The sequence below is a fragment of the Giraffa tippelskirchi genome, chromosome 6 (assembly GCF_054371585.1).
Source record: "Giraffa tippelskirchi isolate mGirTip1 chromosome 6, T2T-mGirTip1v1.2.pri, whole genome shotgun sequence".
Lineage (NCBI taxonomy): Eukaryota > Metazoa > Chordata > Mammalia > Artiodactyla > Giraffidae > Giraffa > Giraffa tippelskirchi.
In genome coordinates, this window is record NC_137280.1 from 102,447,420 (window position 1) to 102,454,212 (window position 6,793).

Below are 6,793 nucleotides of genomic sequence, written 5' to 3' on the forward strand. Positions count from 1 at the left end.
TACAGCTTTTGGCTGTTTTGATCCACCCACCATCTCGAGGGACAGACCCTTAGAAGCCATCTGGGCCTGAACCAACGTGACTTTTGCCAGAAGGAAGAGCATTGGAAGGGGGTCTGTCCTGAGCACCCTCCTGTAGGATACCTGAGGGGCAACACTGACCACCCCAGTTCCTTGCAAGTCTCTTGGATGAGAGAGTCCTGCGCACTCACTGACGGGGCCCAAGCGCCTGCCTGGCTCCAGATCCCACTCGATCCATCCTCATTACTACTGCAGAGAGACCTGAGTTTTTTGTAGTCACTGGAGCCGCCTGCTCTGTTCTGACTTGGCCAGCCGGCCCCCTCTCCAACCGTGACTGTACTGTGACAGAAGCCAGTGGACAGCCAAAGGCAGGGTGATTTATGTCTCCCAGTGTCTGTGGTGTCAGGTCCACTATTATTACTCATTCCTTTTTGTATATGCCAGAATGCCCTGTATCCCTCTTTGGAAGAGATTTGCTAAATAATGAGGAGCTAGGGATTCCCAGGTCACTCAGACAGCAAAGAATCTGCCTGCAATGCAGGAGACCTGAGTTTGTTCCCTGGGTCTTGAAGATCCTCTGGAAAAGGATATGACAACCCACTCCAGTATTTTTGCCTGGAGAATCACATGGACAGAGGAGCCTGGCAGGTTACAGAACATGGAGTCGCAAAGAGTTGGACATGACTGAGTGACTAACACTTTCACTTTATGTAGTCTTAGAACAAGGTGAAGTCCAAGGAGATAGAGAATTCAGAGAATGCATCAATTAGTAGCCCCAAATACCCACCTGCTGGTCATAAAAATATTGCACAAGACATCCCCCAAGAAACTGGGGAATGAGTAGATCCTGCAGTTTGGGATACCTCAGTGCCATGAAGGGCAAAATGTGCTCCCCCAATAAAAATAAGGTTAAAACCTCAGGGAAATACTCCTGGAAAAGACAATATCCTTTAAAGCCTGAGGCCCTGAGGGAAATCCAACCACTGCTTACCGAATTCTAAAACACAGACTCATTAGGCCCTGCCAATCCCCTTGCAACACCCGGATCCTTCCCATTCAAAAGCCTAACAGGGAGTGTTGGTTTATGAGCAGTGAATGAGGCAGACATCACTATTCACCCAAGTGCCCGGGAGTTCTCAGCATTTTTCTGTTTTGAATTTCAAAGATGTGTTTTTTTTCTGTATTCGCCTATATCCAGACTCAATATATCTTTTGGCCTTTGAATGGAGGGGCCCTGACAACCAGGAGGCTACCAAGTATATCTGGACAGTGTTTCCAATGGGTTCTGGGGACAGCCCCCAGCTATTTGGAACTGAGGGAACAGAGTCTTGAGAAGGGAACTCTGCTACAATACGTTGATGATTTATTGATAAGTAGTGAGGCCAAATAAGACTCGAATAAAAGTACTGTTAGGGTCCTAAATTTTCTGGCAGAAAGGGGATATAAAGTCTTTCCAACCAAGGCTCAGATCTCACAGCAATGTTCAGGTCAGTCCCTCAGTTGTGTCCAACTCTTTGAGACCCCATGGACTGCAGCTCGCCAGGCTTCCCTCTCCATCACCAACTACCAGAGCTTACTCAAACTCATGTCCATTGAGTTGGTGATGCCACCCAGCCATCTCATCCTCTGTCATCCCCTTCTCCTGCTGCCTTCAATCTTTCCCAGCATCAGGATCTTTTCCAGTGAGACAGTTCGTCACATCAGGTGGCCAAAATATTGGAGTTTCAGCATCAGTCCTTCCAATGAATATGCAGGGTTGATGTCCTTTAGGATGGACTGGTTGGATCTCCTTGCAGTCCAAGGGACTCTCAAGAGTCTTCTCCAATACCACAGTTCAAAAGCATCAATTCTTCAGCTCTCAGCTTTCTTTTTAGTCCAACTCTCACATCCACACATGATTACTGGAAAAACCATAGCTTTGACTAGATAGACATATTTTGGCAAAGTAATGTCTCTGATGTCTAGGTTGGTCATAGCTTTTCTTCCAAGGAGCAAGCGTATTTTAATTTCATGGCTGCAGTCACCATCTGCAGTGATTTTGAAGCCCCAAAAATAGTCTGTCACTGTTTCCATTGTTTCTCCATCAATTTGCCACGAAGTGATGGGACCAGATGTCATGATCTTCATTTTCTGAATGTTGAGTTTTAAGCCAACTTTTTCACTCTCCTCTTTCACTTTCATCAAGAGGATTTTTAGTTCTTTTTCGCTTTCTGCCATAACAGTGGTGTCATCTGCATATCTGAGGTTATTGATGTTCCTCCCAGCAATCTTGATTCCATCTTGTGCTTCATCCAGCCTGGCATTTCACATGATGTACTCTGCATATAAGTTAAATAAGCAGGGTGACGATATACAGCCTTGACGTACGCCTTTCCCGATTTGGAACCAATCTGTTGTTCCATGTCCAGTTCTAACTGTTGCATCTCGACCTGCATACAGATTTCTTAGGAGGCAGGTCAGGTGGTCTGGTACTCCCACCTCTTGAATTTTCCACAGTTTGTTGTGATGCACACAGTCAAAGGCTTTGGTGTAGTCAATAAAGCAGAAATAGATGTTTTTCTGGAACTCTCTTGCTTTTTCGATGATCCAGCAAATGTTGGCAATTTGATCTCTGGTTCCTCTGCCTTTTCTAAAACCAGCTTGAACATCTGCAAGTTCACATTTCACGTATTGCTGAAGCCTGGCTTGGAGAATTTTGAGTATTACTTTACTGGCGTGTGAGATGAGTGCAATTGTGCAGTAGTTGGACAATTCTTTGGCATTGCCTTTCTTTGGGATTTGAATGAAAACTGACGTTTTCCAGTCCTGTGGCCACTGCTGAGTATTCCAGATTTGCTGGCATATCAAGTGCAGCACTTTCACAGTATCATCTTTGAAGATTTGAAATAGCTCAACTGGAATTCCATCACCTCCACTAGCTTTGTTCATAGGGATGCTTTCTAAGGCCCACTTGACTTCACATTCCAGGATGTCTGGCTCTAGGTGAGTGATCACACCATCGTGATTATCTGTGTCGTGAAGATCTTTTTTGTATAGTTCTTCTGTGTATTCTTGCCACCTCTTCTTAATATCTTCTGTTTCTGTTAGATCCATACCATTTCTGTGCTTTATCAAGCCCATCTTTGCATGAAATGTTCCCTTGGTATCTCTAATTTTCTTGAAGAGATCTCTAGTCTTTCCCAATCTGTTGTTTTCCTCTATTTCTTTGCACTGATCGCTGAGGAAGGCTTTCTTATCTCTCCTTGCTATTCTTTGGAACTCTGCATTCACATGGGAATATCTTTCCTTTTCTCCTTTGCTTTTCGCTTCTCTTCTTTTCCCAGCTATTTGTAAGGCTTCTTCAGACAGCCATTTTGCTTTTTTGCATTTCTTTTCCATGGGGATGGTCTTGATCCCTGTCTCCTGTACAATGTCATGAACCTCTGTCCATAGTTCATCAGGCACTCTATTAGATCTAGTCCCTTAAATCTATTTTTCACTTCCACTGTATAATCATAAGGGATTTGATTTAGGTCATACCTGAATGGTCTAGTGGTTTTCCCTACTTTCTTCAATTTAAGTCTGAATTTGGCGATAAGGAGTTCATGATCTGAGCCACAGTCTGCTCCCGGTCTTGTTTCTGTTGACTGTATAGAGCTTCTCCATCTTTGGCTGCAAAGAATATAATCAATCTGATTTCGATGTTGATCATCTGGTGATGTCCATGTGTAGAGTCTTCTCTTGTGTTGTTGGAAGAGGGTGTTTGCTATGACCAGTGCGTTCTCTTGGCAAAACTCTATTAGCCTTTGCCCTGCTTAGGCTGATATTAAAAGGAAGGGAAGTTTCTAATTCCTGAGTCCCAACAATGGAAACTAAGAGCTTACATGATACCATCCATTATGGGAGGGATGCACTATGGGACTCAGTGCAAAAGGCTTTTTTCAGGGAAGGGGCTTAAAAGAACAATAAAATAAGTGACACTTGCCTGTGATTTATGAGCCCGTAATAATTCACAAGCTCATCCGATCTCTCCTTTGTTACTCAGACCAATTCAATACCAAGGGACATATCTCAAGGAAGACTGGCAGTTAGATTTCACCCAAATGCCCTCTTGATCAGGGTATAAATACCTTCTGGTGTTTATTGATACTTTCACAGAATGGGTTGTTGCCTTCTATATCCAATCTGAAAAGGCCATGGAAGTTGGTTAAGTCCCTTTGAAAGAAAATAATTGCTCAGTTTGGACTTCCAAAGTCCCTCCAGAGTGCTAACGGGTCCTTTTTTATAGCCAAAAATCACACAGGGGCTTACAATGACCCTAGGGATAGACTACAAGCTACACACCTCTTGGCATCCTCCCCCCTCTCCCCACCATGACAGGTAGAAAAAATAAACCATACTTTAAAGAAAACCTTAGCAAAGCTCTGCCAAGAAACTGTCGAACCTGGGACCAACTTGTTTTCTGTTGCGCTCCTCAGGGTCTGTGTAGCCCCAAGGAATGGTCTGAGGCTCAGTGCATTTAAAATAACCTATGAGAGGCCTTTCTTACTACTGACATTGTACTAGAGAAGGAAGTGAACCAGACCCTGAGGTTTATTATTAATCTAGGACAAGTTCAGAAGGCAATCTAGGACTATGCCCACAAAGCACTGCCAGCTCCCATTAAAAATATAGAGAAAGGAACAGTTCACAAATAAACCCTGGGGACCAAGTTCTTCTTAAAACCTGGAAAAAGGCTCCCCTGAAGACCAACTACTGCCAAGATGGAAGAGCCCTTATGAAGTAATTTTGGCCATACTCACTGCTGTCAAACTGCAAGGATACGTAGTTGGGTACATTTGTCCAGACTAAAGCTTTTACCTCCAGAAACCCCACAGGTCACAACAGAGGAAAAATACATCTGTGAGCCAGTGGAAAACCTGAGATACCTGTCCAAAAGACAGGCCCCATCAAAAGGTAGTTTGTGTGATACCTAATACTACCTGCTGCCCCTGGATCAATGCAACAGGACAGGCAGAAGTTAATATTAAGGAAATAAACGCCTGCACAGAGTGGCTTCACAATTTTGGCAGAGGCGATATTGCCTCCACTGGTAGACCAAGACTTAAAGAAGTCTTCCCAAAGTTAATCTGGTTCCTTCCCTTTCTAGGCTCTTTAATTGGGTATTATTGTTCATCCCTTGTTTGTTTCAACTTCTGGTTAGGTTTATGTCTTCTAGGCTCTAACAGTTTGAAGTAAGGCTCACTCACGATGGCTCAAGGAATTCGACCCATTTCAGGAGTGGCCCAGGTCCCTACAGTTCTTTGGTATAATCAGCAGGGAACTTCTATACCTCTAGGGTAGGTTAGCATCTACAGTCCCTGTCCAACAGAAAGAAGTTTCAGAAGAAGAGACTTTCAGTCCCTTACCCTTTAAGAATAAGGGTGTAGCATCTCTCAGTGGGGAATAAGAGAGGCTGGAACCTGGGACCCTTTTGCTGTGGTGCTGCAATGCTTCACCTGGACAAACATCTCCATGAACAACAAAGTACAAAGAAACTAGAAGGGACCAAGAATAACCACGTGCCTGAAACATTGGGGAAAATTATGGACAAGATATAAAAAAAAAAACAAACCCCAAACCTAACTGCTACTTCTGAAGAGCCAGGAAAACAAGTCGGGTCAGGAGCAAAAGCAGGGTACCAGGCATGCCCCCTGCCCATACCACCACCAAGTGGTGGGCAAGTCACCTAACCCACCCCTCTGACCCAACACCTGAAAACACCCCAACCCTCATTACATATAAGGAACCAGCTTACCACCCCCTCAGTGAGTGAGTGAGCAAGGGAACCTGTTACTTGTTTTTAGCCCCTGCCTCCCAACCACTGTAGGTACTCCAATAAAACCTTGCCAGAATGTCTCATCTGGCCTCTGATCAATTTCTATTGATTAAGGAGGCCAAGAACCCTGGTCAGTGACACATGCATGCACACACACACATGCATACACACCTTGGAGCTATTTCCACATCACTCATTTCTGCTACTTCATTTATAAAGAGCTACATATGTTGATACTTCCAATGAATGGATTAGATTGCCAATAACTTCTTTAACTTGTGCCAATTCCTAAACATTTAGTTCATTTTAATCTTCTGCTAATACCAACAATACTATATTGATTCTACTTGGATACATGCCATTTTACACATCACAAACATATCAGTATAATAAATTCCCCAAAGTAGAGTTACTTAATCAAAGGATATATCTTTGGAATTTTGATAAATATTGTCAAATTGCTCTTCTTGGGAATGTTTTTATTTATACCCTCATCAGTAAGGTATGAGGCCTGCTTCTCCAACTGAGGTTTGTTATCAAATATTTGAATCTTTGCTGATTTACAGGTGGAAAAAATATTACTTTGCATTTATCTTATGAAGAGTAAGATTAAGCATTTTTGTTTGTATTTCTTTTGATATGATCTCTGGTTTACATTATATTATTGACTTTATAATTAGTTTATAGGCAGTCTTCATACAGTAAAGAAATTAGGCATTTATATATAATACATATTGCAAATATTTTGTCTTCTTCATAATTTGGGTTTTGACTTTGTGTGTATGTGTGTTTGGCCATGCAGAAATTTTTTTATCTTTCTAGTATCAAATTATTAGATCTTTATGATCAGTTCTTCTATACTACAACAAAACTCAGATGATATTTTAATTGAGAACCTATCAAGTAGATTGCATTAAAGACAACTGATATCTTTATAATACTGTCTTCTTGTCAAAAACACTTTAAATGCTATCAGGG